General features: G+C 36.0%; 1 protein-coding gene across 1 annotated transcript in view; it reads right to left on the bottom strand.

Moving 5' to 3' along the window:
- LOC311114824 (uncharacterized protein) overlaps window positions 1–17,217 on the bottom strand; it is a gene marked incomplete at its 3' end in the record, with an annotated part of 83,858 nt that overhangs the window by 9,536 nt on the left and 57,105 nt on the right. The window lies entirely within an intron of this gene.

The raw sequence follows: 17,217 nt of genomic DNA, 5'->3' as shown, positions 1-17,217 counted from the left end.
AAACTCATTGCTGAGGTCAAGGGCTGCATTGACCACAAATGTTAGGAAAGATAATTCATATGTGGATCTGGGCTTTTTATGCAAGACACTATAGAAATTGTTAAAACTGTACAATATCTGCTAACCAACAATATGAGGACTGTGTAACACACACACTCTACTCTGGTTGGGTTATACCATATCGGGACGTCATCTGAAACACATTTACGTCTAGAACAGCCTTAGTACCAAATGAGGACTTGACGACTCAACACATCTATAGTCAAGGTTCCTGACTTTGAGTTATCCTTTTGTTGTCAAAGAAAGCTCACAACCTTAAAAGTAATGTAAATGGATCAACTGCCATATAAATTAAATCACGCAAATTGATAAGAAATATGTTAAATGGGCAAAAACATTGCCCCAAAAATACAAAAACATAGGCATTAGAGAGAATAAAGATTAATTTTATGTTTTGAGGGGCGGTTAGTTCTGTCAAATGGTTGGGCTAATTTTGTTTACGCTATGATATCGAAACACGTTATGGGAATGTTGATTTTGTGAACATTTTACACAAAAGGTTGGTTGTAATACAGTAAAAAGCCATTTAATTCATATTTTGGAATGAACTGAGACAACAATTTAATTTAAATAGAAAAGATCTACAATAAATGGTTAATAACCTGTTGGAAGGATGAAGTGGATCTCTCTCTCACTTCTGGGTCTGCTGAAGGTTGAGCTGGGATCTTGTCACTTGGTGTCTGCAACGAAATACAACAATAACATGTCAGAAATATTGTGTTTTATAATATAGATCATATCTATTTCGTAAACTAATGATCATACTCAGTTCAGTCACAATATATTCCTACCACCTGTCTATCATAATTCCCTTTGGGATGAGACTCATTGCTGAGGTCAAGGGCAGCATTGACCACAAATGTTAGGAAAGATAATTCATATGTGGATCTGGGCTTTTTATGCAAGACTCTATAGAAATGGTTAAAACTGTACAATATCTGCTAACCAACAATATGAGGACCGTATAACACACACACTCTACTCTGGTTGGGTCATACCATATCGGGACGTCATCTGAAACACATTTACGTCTTGAACAGCCTTATTACCAAATGAGGACTTGACGACTGAACACATCTGGAGTCAAGGTTCCTGACTTTGAGTTATCCTATTGTTGTCAAAGAAAGCTCACAACCTTAAAAGTAATGTAAATGGATCAACTGCCATATAAATTAAATCACGCAAATTAATAAGAAATATGTTAAATGGGCAAAAACATTGCCCCAAAAATACAAAAACATAGGTATTAGAGAGAATAAAGATTAATTTTATGTTTTGAGGGGCGGTTAGTTCTGTCAAATGGTTGGGCTAATTTTGTGTACGCTATGATATCGAACGAAGTTATGGGAATGTTGATTTTGTGAACATTTTACACAAAAGGTTGGTTGTAATACAGTAAAATGACATTTAATTCATATTTTTGAATGAACTGAGACAACAATTTAATTTAAATAGAAAAGATCTACAATAAATGTGTAATAACCTGTTGGAAGGATGAAGTGGATCTCTGTCTCACTTCTGGGTCTGCTGAAGGTTGAGCTGGGATCTTGTCACTTGGTGTCTGCAACGAAATACAACAATAACATGTCAGAAATATTGTGTTTTATAATATAGATCATATCTATTTCATAAACTAATGATCATACTCAGTTCAGTCACAATATATTCCTACCACCTATCTATCATAATCCCATTTGGGGTGAGACTCATTGCTGAGGTCAAGGGCTGCATTGACCACAGATGTTAGGAAAGATAATTCATATGTGGATCTGGGCTTTTTATGCAAGACTCTATAGAAATGGTTAAAACTGTACAATATCTGCTAACCAACAATATGAGGACCGTGTAACACACACACACTCTATTCTGGTTGGGTCATACCATACCGGGACGTAATTTGAAACACATTTACGTCTTGAACATCCTAATTACCAAATGAGGACTTGACGACTGAACACATCTGGAGTCAAGGTTCCTGACTTTGAGTTATCCTTTTGTTGTCAAAGAAAGCTCACAACCTTAAAAGTAATGTAAATGGATCAACTGCCATATAAATTAAATCACGCAAATTGACAAGAAATATGTTAAATGGGCAAAAACATTGCCCCAAAAATACAAAAAACATAGGCATTAGAGAGATTAAAGATTAATTTAATGTTTTGAGGGGCGGTTAGTTCTGTCAAATGGTTGGGCTAATTTTGTTTATGCTATGATATCGAAACAAGTTATGGGAATGTTGATATTGTGAACATTTTACACAAAAAGTTGGTTGTAATACAGTAAAAAGCCATTTAATTTATATATTGGAATGAACTGAGACAACAATTTAATTTAAATAGAAAAGATCTACAGTAAATGTGTAATAACCTGTTGGAAGGATGAAGTGGATCTCTGTCTCACTTCTGGGTCTGCTGAAGGTTGAGCTGGGATCTTGTCACTTGGTGTCTGCAACGAAATACAACAATAACATGTCAGAAATATTGTGTTTTATAATATAGATCATATCTATTTAGTAAACTAATGATCATACTCAGTTCAGTCACAATATATTCCTACCACCTGTCTATCATAATCGCCTTTGGGGTGAAACTCATTGCTGAGGTCAAGGGCTGCATTGACCACAGATGTTAGGAATGATAATTCATAGGTGGATCTGGGCTTTTTATGCAAGACTCTATAGAAATGGTTAAAACTGTACAATATCTGCTAACCAACAATATGAGGACCGTGTAACACACACACTCTACTCTGGTTGGGTCATACCATATCGGGACGTCATCTGAAACACATTTACGTCTTGAACAGACTAAGTACGAAATGAGGACATGACGACTGAACACATCTAGAGTCAAGGTTCCTGACTTTGAGTTATCCTTTTGTGGTCAAAGAAAGCTCACAACCTTAAAAGTAATGTAAATGGATCTACTGCCATATAAATTAAATCACGCAAATTGATAAGAAGTATGTTAAATGGGCAAAAACCTTGCCCAAAAAAAAAAACATAGGCATTAGAAAGAATAAAGATTAATTTTATGTTTTGAGGGGCGGTTAGTTCTGTCAAATGGCTGGGCTAATTTTGTTTATGCAATGATATCGAAACAAGTTACGGGATGTTGATATTGTGAATATTTTACACAAAAAGTTGGTTGTAATACAGTAAAAAGCCATTTAATGTATATATTGGAATGAACTGAGACATCAATTTAATTTAAATAGAAAATATCTACAATAAATGTTTAATAACCTGTTGGAAGGATGAAGTGGATTTCTGTCTCACTTCTGGGTCTGCTGAAGGTTGAGCTGGGATCTTGTCACTTGGTGTCTGCAACGAAATACAACAATAACATGTCAGAAATATTGTGTTATATAATATAGATCATATCTAATTAGTAAACTAATGATCATACTCAGTTCAGTCACAATATATTCCTACCACCTGTCTATCATAATCGCCTTTGGGGTGAGACTCATTGCTGAGGTCAAGGGCTGCATTGACCACAGATGTAGGAATGATAATTCATAGGTGGATCTGGGCTTTTTATGCAATACTCTATAGAAATGGTTAAAACTGTACAATATCTGCTAACCAACAATATGAGGACCGTGTAACACACACACTCTACTCTGGTTGGGTCATACCATATCGGGACGTCATCTGAAACACATTTACGTCTTGAACAGACTAAGTACGAAATGAGGACCTGACGACTGAACACATCTAGAGTCAAGGTTCCTGACTTTGAGTTATCCTTTTGTGGTCAAAGAAAGCTCACAACCTTAAAAGTAATGTAAATGGATCTACTGCCATATCAATTAAATCACGCAAATTGATAAGAAGTATGTTAAATGGGCAAAAACATTGCCCAAAAAACAAACAAACATAGGCATTAGAGAGAATAAAGATTAATTGTATGTTTTGAGGGGCGGTTAGTTCTGTCAAATGGTCGGGCTTATTTTGTTTACGCAATGATATCGAAACAAGTTACGGGATGTTGATATTGTGAACATTTTACACAAAAAGTTGGTTGTAATACAGTAAAAAGCCATTTAATTTATATATTGGAATGAACTGAGACATCAATTTAATTTAAATAGAAAATATCTACAATAAATGTTTAATAACCTGTTGGAAGGATGAAGTGGATTTCTGTCTCACTTCTGGGTCTGCTGAAGGTTGAGCTGGGATCTTGTCACTTGGTGTCTGCAACGAAATACAACAATAACATGTCATAAATATTGTGTTATATAATATAGATCATATCTAATTAGTAAACTAATGATCATACTCAGTTCAGTCACAATATATTCCTACCACCTGTCTATCATAATCGCCTTTGGGGTGAAACTCATTGCCGTGGTCAATGGCTGCATTGACCACAGATGTTAGGAAAGATAATTCATATGTGGATCTGGGCTTTTTATGCAAGACTCTATAGAAATGGATAAAACTGTACAATATCTGCTAACCAACAATATGAGGACCGTGTAACACACACACCCTCTACTCTGGTTGGGTCATACCATATCGGGACGTCATCTGAAACACATTTACGTCTTGAACAGACTAAGTACGAAATGAGGACATGACGACTGAACACATCTAGAGTCAAGGTTCCTGACTTTGAGTTATCCTTTTGTGGTCAAAGAAAGCTCACAACCTTAAAAGTAATGTAAATGGATCTACTGCCATATAAATTAAATCACGCAAATTGATAAGAAGTATGTTAAATGGGCAAAAACATTGCCCCCAAAAAAAAAAACATAGGCATTAGAGAGAATAAAGATTAATTTTATGTTTTGAGGGGCGGTTAGTTCTGTCAAATGGTTGGGCTAATTTTGTTTATGCAATGATATCGAAACAAGTTACGGGATGTTGATATTGTGAACATTTTACACAAAAAGTTGGTTGTAATACAGTAAAAAGCCATTTAATTTATATATTGGAATGAACTGAGACATCAATTTAATTTAAATAGAAAAGATCTACAATAAATGTGTAATAACCTGTTGGAAGGATGAAGTGGATCTCTGTCTCACTTCTGGGTCTGCTGAAGGTTGAGCTGGGATCTTGTCACTTGGTGTCTGCAACGAAATACAACAATAACATGTCAGAAATATTGTGTTTTATAATATAGATCATATCTATTTCATAAACTAATGATCATACTCAGTTCAGTCACAATATATTCCTACCACCTGTCTATCATAATCCCATTTGGGGTGAGACTCATTGCTGAGGTCAAGGGCTGCATTGACCACAGATGTTAGGAATGATAATTCATAGGTGGATCTGGGCTTTTTATGCAAGACTTTATAGAAATGGTTAAAACTGTACAATATCTGCTAACCAACAATATGAGGACCGTGTAACACACACACTCTACTCTGGTTGGGTCATACCATATCGGGACGTCATCTGAAACACATTTACGTCTTGAACAGACTAAGTACGAAATGAGGACATGACGACTGAACACATCTAGAGTCAAGGTTCCTGACTTTGAGTTATCCTTTTGTGGTCAAAGAAAGCTCACAACCTTAAAAGTAATGTAAATGGATCTACTGCCATATAAATTAAATCACGCAAATTGATAAGAAGTATGTTAAATGGGCAAAAACCTTGCCCAAAAAAAAAAACATAGGCATTAGAGAGAATAAAGATTAATTTTATGTTTTGAGGGGCGGTTAGTTCTGTCAAATGGCTGGGCTAATTTTGTTTATGCAATGATATCGAAACAAGTTACGGGATGTTGATATTGTGAATATTTTACACAAAAAGTTGGTTGTAATACAGTAAAAAGCCATTTAATGTATATATTGGAATGAACTGAGACATCAATTTAATTTAAATAGAAAATATCTACAATAAATGTTTAATAACCTGTTGGAAGGATGAAGTGGATTTCTGTCTCACTTCTGGGTCTGCTGAAGGTTGAGCTGGGATCTTGTCACTTGGTGTCTGCAACGAAATACAACAATAACATGTCAGAAATATTGTGTTATATAATATAGATCATATCTAATTAGTAAACTAATGATCATACTCAGTTCAGTCACAATATATTCCTACCACCTGTCTATCATAATCGCCTTTGGGGTGAGACTCATTGCTGAGGTCAAGGGCTGCATTGACCACAGATGTAGGAATGATAATTCATAGGTGGATCTGGGCTTTTTATGCAATACTCTATAGAAATGGTTAAAACTGTACAATATCTGCTAACCAACAATATGAGGACCGTGTAACACACACACTCTACTCTGGTTGGGTCATACCATATCGGGACGTCATCTGAAACACATTTACGTCTTGAACAGACTAAGTACGAAATGAGGACCTGACGACTGAACACATCTAGAGTCAAGGTTCCTGACTTTGAGTTATCCTTTTGTGGTCAAAGAAAGCTCACAACCTTAAAAGTAATGTAAATGGATCTACTGCCATATCAATTAAATCACGCAAATTGATAAGAAGTATGTTAAATGGGCAAAAACATTGCCCAAAAAACAAACAAACATAGGCATTAGAGAGAATAAAGATTAATTGTATGTTTTGAGGGGCGGTTAGTTCTGTCAAATGGTCGGGCTTATTTTGTTTACGCAATGATATCGAAACAAGTTACGGGATGTTGATATTGTGAACATTTTACACAAAAAGTTGGTTGTAATACAGTAAAAAGCCATTTAATTTATATATTGGAATGAACTGAGACATCAATTTAATTTAAATAGAAAATATCTACAATAAATGTTTAATAACCTGTTGGAAGGATGAAGTGGATTTCTGTCTCACTTCTGGGTCTGCTGAAGGTTGAGCTGGGATCTTGTCACTTGGTGTCTGCAACGAAATACAACAATAACATGTCATAAATATTGTGTTATATAATATAGATCATATCTAATTAGTAAACTAATGATCATACTCAGTTCAGTCACAATATATTCCTACCACCTGTCTATCATAATCGCCTTTGGGGTGAAACTCATTGCCGTGGTCAATGGCTGCATTGACCACAGATGTTAGGAAAGATAATTCATATGTGGATCTGGGCTTTTTATGCAAGACTCTATAGAAATGGATAAAACTGTACAATATCTGCTAACCAACAATATGAGGACCGTGTAACACACACACCCTCTACTCTGGTTGGGTCATACCATATCGGGACGTCATCTGAAACACATTTACGTCTTGAACAGACTAAGTACGAAATGAGGACATGACGACTGAACACATCTAGAGTCAAGGTTCCTGACTTTGAGTTATCCTTTTGTGGTCAAAGAAAGCTCACAACCTTAAAAGTAATGTAAATGGATCTACTGCCATATAAATTAAATCACGCAAATTGATAAGAAGTATGTTAAATGGGCAAAAACCTTGCCCAAAAAAAAAAACATAGGCATTAGAGAGAATAAAGATTAATTTTATGTTTTGAGGGGCGGTTAGTTCTGTCAAATGGCTGGGCTAATTTTGTTTATGCAATGATATCGAAACAAGTTACGGGATGTTGATATTGTGAATATTTTACACAAAAAGTTGGTTGTAATACAGTAAAAAGCCATTTAATGTATATATTGGAATGAACTGAGACATCAATTTAATTTAAATAGAAAATATCTACAATAAATGTTTAATAACCTGTTGGAAGGATGAAGTGGATTTCTGTCTCACTTCTGGGTCTGCTGAAGGTTGAGCTGGGATCTTGTCACTTGGTGTCTGCAACGAAATACAACAATAACATGTCAGAAATATTGTGTTATATAATATAGATCATATCTAATTAGTAAACTAATGATCATACTCAGTTCAGTCACAATATATTCCTACCACCTGTCTATCATAATCGCCTTTGGGGTGAGACTCATTGCTGAGGTCAAGGGCTGCATTGACCACAGATGTAGGAATGATAATTCATAGGTGGATCTGGGCTTTTTATGCAATACTCTATAGAAATGGTTAAAACTGTACAATATCTGCTAACCAACAATATGAGGACCGTGTAACACACACACTCTACTCTGGTTGGGTCATACCATATCGGGACGTCATCTGAAACACATTTACGTCTTGAACAGACTAAGTACGAAATGAGGACCTGACGACTGAACACATCTAGAGTCAAGGTTCCTGACTTTGAGTTATCCTTTTGTGGTCAAAGAAAGCTCACAACCTTAAAAGTAATGTAAATGGATCTACTGCCATATCAATTAAATCACGCAAATTGATAAGAAGTATGTTAAATGGGCAAAAACATTGCCCAAAAAACAAACAAACATAGGCATTAGAGAGAATAAAGATTAATTGTATGTTTTGAGGGGCGGTTAGTTCTGTCAAATGGTCGGGCTTATTTTGTTTACGCAATGATATCGAAACAAGTTACGGGATGTTGATATTGTGAACATTTTACACAAAAAGTTGGTTGTAATACAGTAAAAAGCCATTTAATTTATATATTGGAATGAACTGAGACATCAATTTAATTTAAATAGAAAATATCTACAATAAATGTTTAATAACCTGTTGGAAGGATGAAGTGGATTTCTGTCTCACTTCTGGGTCTGCTGAAGGTTGAGCTGGGATCTTGTCACTTGGTGTCTGCAACGAAATACAACAATAACATGTCATAAATATTGTGTTATATAATATAGATCATATCTAATTAGTAAACTAATGATCATACTCAGTTCAGTCACAATATATTCCTACCACCTGTCTATCATAATCGCCTTTGGGGTGAAACTCATTGCCGTGGTCAATGGCTGCATTGACCACAGATGTTAGGAAAGATAATTCATATGTGGATCTGGGCTTTTTATGCAAGACTCTATAGAAATGGATAAAACTGTACAATATCTGCTAACCAACAATATGAGGACCGTGTAACACACACACCCTCTACTCTGGTTGGGTCATACCATATCGGGACGTCATCTGAAACACATTTACGTCTTGAACAGACTAAGTACGAAATGAGGACATGACGACTGAACACATCTAGAGTCAAGGTTCCTGACTTTGAGTTATCCTTTTGTGGTCAAAGAAAGCTCACAACCTTAAAAGTAATGTAAATGGATCTACTGCCATATAAATTAAATCACGCAAATTGATAAGAAGTATGTTAAATGGGCAAAAACCTTGCCCAAAAAAAAAAACATAGGCATTAGAGAGAATAAAGATTAATTTTATGTTTTGAGGGGCGGTTAGTTCTGTCAAATGGCTGGGCTAATTTTGTTTATGCAATGATATCGAAACAAGTTACGGGATGTTGATATTGTGAATATTTTACACAAAAAGTTGGTTGTAATACAGTAAAAAGCCATTTAATGTATATATTGGAATGAACTGAGACATCAATTTAATTTAAATAGAAAATATCTACAATAAATGTTTAATAACCTGTTGGAAGGATGAAGTGGATTTCTGTCTCACTTCTGGGTCTGCTGAAGGTTGAGCTGGGATCTTGTCACTTGGTGTCTGCAACGAAATACAACAATAACATGTCAGAAATATTGTGTTATATAATATAGATCATATCTAATTAGTAAACTAATGATCATACTCAGTTCAGTCACAATATATTCCTACCACCTGTCTATCATAATCGCCTTTGGGGTGAGACTCATTGCTGAGGTCAAGGGCTGCATTGACCACAGATGTAGGAATGATAATTCATAGGTGGATCTGGGCTTTTTATGCAATACTCTATAGAAATGGTTAAAACTGTACAATATCTGCTAACCAACAATATGAGGACCGTGTAACACACACACTCTACTCTGGTTGGGTCATACCATATCGGGACGTCATCTGAAACACATTTACGTCTTGAACAGACTAAGTACGAAATGAGGACCTGACGACTGAACACATCTAGAGTCAAGGTTCCTGACTTTGAGTTATCCTTTTGTGGTCAAAGAAAGCTCACAACCTTAAAAGTAATGTAAATGGATCTACTGCCATATCAATTAAATCACGCAAATTGATAAGAAGTATGTTAAATGGGCAAAAACATTGCCCAAAAAACAAACAAACATAGGCATTAGAGAGAATAAAGATTAATTGTATGTTTTGAGGGGCGGTTAGTTCTGTCAAATGGTCGGGCTTATTTTGTTTATGCAATGATATCGAAACAAGTTACGGGATGTTGATATTGTGAACATTTTACACAAAAAGTTGGTTGTAATACAGTAAAAAGCCATTTAATTTATATATTGGAATGAACTGAGACATCAATTTAATTTAAATAGAAAATATCTACAATAAATGTTTAATAACCTGTTGGAAGGATGAAGTGGATTTCTGTCTCACTTCTGGGTCTGCTGAAGGTTGAGCTGGGATCTTGTCACTTGGTGTCTGCAACGAAATACAACAATAACATGTCATAAATATTGTGTTATATAATATAGATCATATCTAATTAGTAAACTAATGATCATACTCAGTTCAGTCACAATATATTCCTACCACCTGTCTATCATAATCGCCTTTGGGGTGAAACTCATTGCCGTGGTCAATGGCTGCATTGACCACAGATGTTAGGAAAGATAATTCATATGTGGATCTGGGCTTTTTATGCAAGACTCTATAGAAATGGATAAAACTGTACAATATCTGCTAACCAACAATATGAGGACCGTGTAACACACACACCCTCTACTCTGGTTGGGTCATACCATATCGGGACGTCATCTGAAACACATTTACGTCTTGAACAGACTAAGTACGAAATGAGGACATGACGACTGAACACATCTAGAGTCAATGTTCCTGACTTTGAGTTATCCTTTTGTGGTCAAAGAAAGCTCACAACCTTAAAAGTAATGTAAATGGATCTACTGCCATATAAATTAAATCACGCAAATTGATAAGAAGTATGTTAAATGGGCAAAAACATTGCCCCAAAAAAAAAAAACATAGGCATTAGAGAGAATAAAGATTAATTTTATGTTTTGAGGGGCGGTTAGTTCTGTCAAATGGTTGGGCTAATTTTGTTTATGCAATGATATCGAAACAAGTTACGGGATGTTGATATTGTGAACATTTTACACAAAAAGTTGGTTGTAATACAGTAAAAAGCCATTTAATTTATATATTGGAATGAACTGAGACATCAATTTAATTTAAATAGAAAAGATCTACAATAAATGTGTAATAACCTGTTGGAAGGATGAAGTGGATCTCTGTCTCACTTCTGGGTCTGCTGAAGGTTGAGCTGGGATCTTGTCACTTGGTGTCTGCAACGAAATACAACAATAACATGTCAGAAATATTGTGTTTTATAATATAGATCATATCTATTTCATAAACTAATGATCATACTCAGTTCAGTCACAATATATTCCTACCACCTGTCTATCATAATCCCATTTGGGGTGAGACTCATTGCTGAGGTCAAGGGCTGCATTGACCACAGATGTTAGGAAAGATAATTCATATGTGGATCTGGGCTTTTTATGCAAGACTCTATAGAAATGGTTAAAACTGTACAATATCTGCTAACCAACAATATGAGGACCGTGTAACACACACACACTCTATTCTGGTTGGGTCATACCATACCGGGACGTAATTTGAAACACATTTACGTCTTGAACATCCTAATTACCAAATGAGGACTTGACGACTGAACACATCTGGAGTCAAGGTTCCTGACTTTGAGTTATCCTTTTGTTGTCAAAGAAAGCTCACAACCTTAAAAGTAATGTAAATGGATCAACTGCCATATAAATTAAATCACGCAAATTGACAAGAAATATGTTAAATGGGCAAAAACATTGCCCCAAAAATACAAAAAACATAGGCATTAGAGAGAATAAAGATTAATTTTATGTTTTGAGGGGCGGTTAGTTCTGTCAAATGGCTGGGCTAATTTTGTTTATGCAATGATATCGAAACAAGTTACGGGATGTTGATATTGTGAATATTTTACACAAAAAGTTGGTTGTAATACAGTAAAAAGCCATTTAATGTATATATTGGAATGAACTGAGACATCAATTTAATTTAAATAGAAAATATCTACAATAAATGTTTAATAACCTGTTGGAAGGATGAAGTGGATTTCTGTCTCACTTCTGGGTCTGCTGAAGGTTGAGCTGGGATCTTGTCACTTGGTGTCTGCAACGAAATACAACAATAACATGTCAGAAATATTGTGTTATATAATATAGATCATATCTAATTAGTAAACTAATGATCATACTCAGTTCAGTCACAATATATTCCTACCACCTGTCTATCATAATCGCCTTTGGGGTGAGACTCATTGCTGAGGTCAAGGGCTGCATTGACCACAGATGTAGGAATGATAATTCATAGGTGGATCTGGGCTTTTTATGCAATACTCTATAGAAATGGTTAAAACTGTACAATATCTGCTAACCAACAATATGAGGACCGTGTAACACACACACTCTACTCTGGTTGGGTCATACCATATCGGGACGTCATCTGAAACACATTTACGTCTTGAACAGACTAAGTACGAAATGAGGACCTGACGACTGAACACATCTAGAGTCAAGGTTCCTGACTTTGAGTTATCCTTTTGTGGTCAAAGAAAGCTCACAACCTTAAAAGTAATGTAAATGGATCTACTGCCATATCAATTAAATCATGCAAATTGATAAGAAGTATGTTAAATGGGCAAAAACATTGCCCAAAAAACAAACAAACATAGGCATTAGAGAGAATAAAGATTAATTGTATGTTTTGAGGGGCGGTTAGTTCTGTCAAATGGTCGGGCTTATTTTGTTTACGCAATGATATCGAAACAAGTTACGGGATGTTGATATTGTGAACATTTTAAACAAAAAGTTGGTTGTAATACAGTAAAAAGCCATTTAATTTATATATTGGAATGAACTGAGACATCAATTTAATTTAAATAGAAAATATCTACAATAAATGTTTAATAACCTGTTGGAAGGATGAAGTGGATTTCTGTCTCACTTCTGGGTCTGCTGAAGGTTGAGCTGGGATCTTGTCACTTGGTGTCTGCAACGAAATACAACAATAACATGTCATAAATATTGTGTTATATAATATAGATCATATCTAATTAGTAAACTAATGATCATACTCAGTTCAGTCACAATATATTCCTACCACCTGTCTATCATAATCGCCTTTGGGGTGAAACTCATTGCCGTGGTCAATGGCTGCATTGACCACAGATGTTAGGAAAGATAATTCATATGTGGATCTGGGCTTTTTATGCAAGACTCTATAGAAATGGATAAAACTGTACAATATCTGCTAACCAACAATATGAGGACCGTGTAACACACACACCCTCTACTCTGGTTGGGTCATACCATATCGGGACGTCATCTGAAACACATTTACGTCTTGAACAGACTAAGTACGAAATGAGGACATGACGACTGAACACATCTAGAGTCAATGTTCCTGACTTTGAGTTATCCTTTTGTGGTCAAAGAAAGCTCACAACCTTAAAAGTAATGTAAATGGATCTACTGCCATATAAATTAAATCACGCAAATTGATAAGAAGTATGTTAAATGGGCAAAAACATTGCCCCAAAAATAAAAAACATAGGCATTAGAGAGAATAAAGATTAATTTTATGTTTTGAGGGGCGGTTAGTTCTGTCAAATGGTTGGGCTAATTTTGTTTATGCAATGATATCGAAACAAGTTACGGGATGTTGATATTGTGAACATTTTACACAAAAAGTTGGTTGTAATACAGTAAAAAGCCATTTAATTTATATATTGGAATGAACTGAGACATCAATTTAATTTAAATAGAAAATATCTACAATAAATGTGTAATAACCTGTTGGAAGGATGAAGTGGATTTCTGTCTCACTTCTGGGTCTGCTGAAGGTTGAGCTGGGATCTTGTCACTTGGTGTCTGAAACAAAATACATCAATAACATGTCAGAAATATTGTGTTATATAATATAGATCATATCTAATTAGTAAACTAATGATCATACTCAGTTCAGTCACAATATATTCCTACCACCTGTCTATCATAATCGCCTTTGGGATGAGACTCATTGCTGAGGTCAAGGGCTGCATTGACCACAGATGTTAGGAATGATAATTCATAGGTGGATCTGGGCTTTTTATGCAAGACTCTATAGAAATGGTTAAAACTGTACAATATCTGCTAACCAACAATATGAGGACCGTGTAACACACACACTCTACTCTGGTTAGGTCATACCATATCGGGACGTCATCTGAAACACATTTACGTCTTGAACAGACTAAGTACGAAATGAGGACATGACGACTGAACACATCTAGAGTCAAGGTTCCTGACTTTGAGTTATCCTTTTGTGGTCAAAGAAAGCTCACAACCTTAAAAGTAATGTAAATGGATCTACTGCCATATCAATTAAATCACGCAAATTGATAAGAAGTATGTTAAATGGGCAAAAACATTGCCCAAAAAACAAACAAACATAGGCATTAGAGAGAATAAAGATTAATTGTATGTTTTGAGGGGCGGTTAGTTCTGTCAAATGGTCGGGCTTATTTTGTTTACGCAATGATATCGAAACAAGTTACGGGATGTTGATATTGTGAACATTTTACACAAAAAGTTGGTTGTAATACAGTAAAAAGCCATTTAATTTATATATTGGAATGAACTGAGACATCAATTTAATTTAAATAGAAAATATCTACAATAAATGTGTAATAACCTGTTGGAAGGATGAAGTGGATTTCTGTCTCACTTCTGGGTCTGCTGAAGGTTGAGCTGGGATCTTGTCACTTGGTGTCTGCAACAAAATACAACAAAAACATGTCAAAAATATTGTGTTTTATAATATAGATCAAATCTAATTAGTAAACTAATCATCATACTCAGTTCAGTCACAATATATTCCTACCACCTGTCTATCATAATCGCCTTTGGGGTGAGACTCATTGCTGAGGTCAAGGGCTGCACTGACCACAGATGTTAGGAAAGATAATTCATATGTAGATCTGGGCTTTTTATGCAAGACTCTATAGTAATGGTTAAAACTGTACAATATCTGCTAACCAACAATATGAGGACCGTGTAAAACACACACTCTACTCTGGTTGGGTCATACCATATTGGGACGTCATCTGAAACACATTTACGTCTTGAACAGACTAAGTACGAAATGAGGACATGACGACTGAACACTTCTAGAGTCAAGGATCCTGACTTTGACTTATCCTTTTGTGGTCAAAGAAAGCTCACAAGCTGAAAAGTAATGTAAATGGATCTACTGCCATATAAATTAAATCACGCAAATTGATAAGTACAGTGAGGGAAAAAAGTATTTGATCCCCTGCTGATTTTGTACGTTTGCCCACTGATAAAGACATGATCAGTCTATAATTTTAATGGTAAGTTTATTTGAACAGTGAGAGGCAGAATAACAAACAAAAAAATCCAGAAAAACGCATGTCAAAAATGTTATAAATTGATTTGCATTTTAATGAGAGAAATAAGTATTTGACCCCTCTGCAAAACATGACTTAGTATTTGGTGGCAAAACCCTTGTTGGCAATCACAGAGGTCAGACGTTTCTTGTAGTTGGCCACCAGGTTTGCACACATCTCAGGAGGGATTTTGTCTCACTCCTCTTTGCAGATCTTCTCCAAGTCATTAAGGTTTCGAGCCTGACGTTTGGCAACTCGAACCTTCAGCTCCCTGCACAGATTTTCTATGGGATTAAGGTCTGGAGACTGGCTAGGCCACTCCAGGACCTTAATGTGCTTCTTCTTGAGCCAATCCTTTGTTGCCTTGGCCGTGTGTTTTGGGTCATTGTCATGCAGGAATACCCATCCACAACCCATTTTCAATGCCCTGGCTGAGGGAAGGAGGTTCTCACCCAAGATTTGACGGTACATGGCCCCGTCCATCTTCCCTTTGATGTGGTGAAGTTGTCCTGTCCCCTTAGCAGAAAAACACCCGCAAAGCATAATGTTTCCACCTCCATGTTTGATGGTGGGGATGGTGTTCATGGGGTCATAGGCAGCATTCCTCCTCCTCCAAACACGGCGAATTGAGTTGATGCCAAAGAGCTCCATTTTGGTCTCATCTGACCACAACACTTTCACTTAGTTCTCCTCTGAATCATTGAGATGTTCATTGACAAACTTCAGACGGGCCTGTATATGTGCTTTCTTGAGCAGGGGGACCTTGCGGGCGCTGCAGTCCTTCACGGCGTAGTGTGTTACCAATTGTTTTCTTGGTGACTATGGTCCCAGCTGCCTTGAGATCATTGACAAGATCCTCCTGTGTAGTTCCGGACTCATTCCTCACCATTCTCATGATCATTGCAACTCCACAAGGTGAGATCTTGCATGGAGCCCCAGGCCGAGGGAGATTGACAGATATTTTGTGTTTCTTCCATTTGCGAATAATCACACCAACTGATGTCACCTTCTCACCAAGCTGCTAGCGATGGTCTTGTAGCCCATTCCAGCCTTGTGTAGGTCTACGATCTTGTCCCTGACATCCTTGGAGTGCTCTTTGGTCTTGGCCATGGTGGAGAGTTTGGAATCTGATTGATTGATTGCTTCTGTGGACAGGTGCCTTTTATACAGGTAACAAGCTGAGATTAGGAGCACTCCCTTTAACAGTGTGATCCTAATCTCAGCTCGTTACCTGTATAAAAGACACCTGGGAGCCAGAAATCTTTCTGATTGAGAGGAGGTCAAATACTTATTTCCCTCATTAAAATGCAAACTAATTTATAAAATTTTTGACATGCGTTTTTCTGGATTTTTTTGTTGTTATTCTGTCTCTCACTGTTCAAATAAACCTACCATTACAATTATAGACTGATCATTTCTTTGTCAGTGGGCAAACGTACAAAATCAGCAGGGGATCAAATACTTTTTTCCCTCACTGTATGTTAAATGGGCAAAAACATTGCCCTCCCCCCCAAAAAAATATAGGCATTAGAGAGAATAAAGATTAATTTTATGTTTTGAGGGGCGGTTAGTTCTGTCAAATGGTCGGGCTAATTTTGTTTACGCTATGATATCGAAACAAGTTACGGGATGTTGATATTGTGAACATTTTACACAAAAAGTTGGTTGTAATACAGTAAAAAGGCATTTAATTTATATATTGGAATGAACTGAGACATTAATTTAATTTAAATAGAAAAGATGTACAATAAATGTATAATAA

Source organism: Coregonus lavaretus (genome assembly GCF_964263955.1).
Source record: "Coregonus lavaretus genome assembly, contig: HAP1_SCAFFOLD_233, whole genome shotgun sequence".
Taxonomy (NCBI): domain Eukaryota; kingdom Metazoa; phylum Chordata; class Actinopteri; order Salmoniformes; family Salmonidae; genus Coregonus; species Coregonus lavaretus.
The sequence above is the reverse complement of the archived record's forward strand: the minus strand, read 5'-3'. Positions and strand labels throughout refer to the sequence as shown.